Source organism: Cetorhinus maximus, unplaced genomic scaffold (assembly GCF_964194155.1).
Source record: "Cetorhinus maximus unplaced genomic scaffold, sCetMax3.hap1.1 HAP1_SCAFFOLD_1226, whole genome shotgun sequence".
Classification (NCBI taxonomy): Eukaryota; Metazoa; Chordata; class Chondrichthyes; order Lamniformes; family Cetorhinidae; genus Cetorhinus; species Cetorhinus maximus.
The window spans coordinates 12,741-14,628 of record NW_027597168.1 but is presented as its reverse complement, the minus strand read 5'-3'; the positions used below and the strand labels follow the sequence as shown (position 1 = coordinate 14,628).

Here is a 1,888-nt window from a genome sequence, read left to right as displayed (position 1 = left end):
CTGCTTCTGTCCCTGTTTGGCCTCCAGCTCCCTCTACCCGTCCAAACCCCAGGTTAATTAACTGCTTGAAGCAGAAACAGTCAGTTCATGGGAATGGGTAAAACTCGTGGGTAAAGGGACACCTGGATCTCATTTTCCTGGTTCTCCCAGATACTGATTACAGGAATGTGCACAGTGCCGATTATCCACAGTCTCTCTCCTCCCAGTTGTTCAGCTTTGAAACTGATTTTCACACTGGGTTTCAATGTGAAGAAAGCTGAGCTGTGATAAGCTTATATTGTTCAGCAGATGTACTGCAAGAATTTACATAACAGGCTGATGGGAGCAATGCTCTTTGGACGCGGTGAGCTCCAGTGAAGGATTGGCACCATTAATGTGTCGCTCAATTAGTCTCAAATCTCGTGCTGGAACTGACAAGAAAACTCGCTGAATTTATTCCGTGTTTAGGTTTCAAAAGAGCCGAATACAAGGTAAGAAAGCGCATCTCGCTCGAGTGGGTTATAAAATGGCAGAATGACCCGTGCTGTTGGGAAATATAAAATTATAGAAAGTTATAGCACAGAAAGAGGCCATTCGGCCGGGCGTGCTGCATTCAAAGAGCAGCAGTGATTGGTTGATCCTTCAGGAATGATATTTGTGTCAGTGCAAACAGTAGGCAGCAAAATTCGTTCTTCTCCCACCCATATTTTGCCTCACACCAACATTTCTACAGTCAGTGCTTTGCACCCAGCCCTTCTCCTGTCCTCTTCCTTCATTCCCTTACCCCAATTGAACTAAGTGTGATTTTTTCCAGCTCTGAGGCAAAACTTAATACCACACTCCCCTGATTCTGGTGGAGTTTTAAACGTTTCCAATCAATGAATAACCAACACTCGTTCCAACAAATTGACATTCCCTGACCGGAAATCAAATGCTGGCCGCAGTGCTAAGAGCACCGCATCCTAACCATGAGACCACCAGGGAAGCTGCACCAATAATTTTCGATTTGGCTTATCTACGCTGCTTTTGCCTATTGTTTTTCAGTTCAGATCTCTTTCACCACAAAACTGCCTGTTTAGGTTCAAGATAAACGACTTTGTCAGCCAATGAAAACAACGGTTGCTGTGAGCTTTCTAAGCTTATGTGATCATTCTCACTCTTTCATTCCCAATTTGGTGGGAAGAATGAGGAGAGACAGGATAAATTTCAGGGTTCCGGGAAAAAGGCCAGGTAATGGCCATGACAAGACGGGCAGAAAGACTGCTTTCTCTGCTGTAACCTTTATGATTTCATACAACTAATAATGGTATAGGAGCAACCTCTGTAGTCGTGGCCGAGTGGTTAAGGCGATGGATTAGAAATCCATTGGGGTTACCCCACGCAGGTTCGAATCCTGCTGACTACGTTTCCTGTTATTTCTGACTTTAACTGCACGCAGACAGAACTAATTATCGTTTGAATCGAGGAAAAGAGATCCAAACACATCCGTGATCTCTTATCTCCATTCATTGTCAGCCTTCTGCAAATCTCCAGTCGGAAATGGGGAAAAAAAGAGCCAATTTGGTGACATGATTTCATCCTGGCATTTGCCTCTCCTTAAGCCCCTGTCACTCTCGGTGTATATCTCTGTTTGTTCTTGTGTGTGGGTCAATGTGGTGTAGTTCCCCGAGGAGGTGAACACATTTTTACGAGCACAAACTGTATTCACATTCGTGGTGCAACTTCACATTACAATGTTACAGTGAAAAATATCAGGATGAAAGAGACAACAGGAGTCTGTCTTTTTCTATGTATGGAGTACAACAATAACTTATATTTATAAAGCTCCTTTTACCTCATGAAACGTCACAAGGCGTTCCCCAGGAGCATTGTATAACAAAGTGTGACATCAAGCCTCATATTCGGTCAG

The 1,888-nt window shown here is 43.8% G+C and overlaps 1 non-coding gene across 1 annotated transcript; it reads left to right on the top strand.

The window, feature by feature from the left end:
* The first annotated feature begins 1,302 nt into the window (after window positions 1–1,302).
* On the top strand, window positions 1,303–1,384 carry trnas-aga (transfer RNA serine (anticodon AGA)). The gene has a single exon. It is a non-coding gene; the product is annotated as a tRNA-Ser (tRNA).
* The last annotated feature ends 504 nt before the right edge of the window (window positions 1,385–1,888 follow it).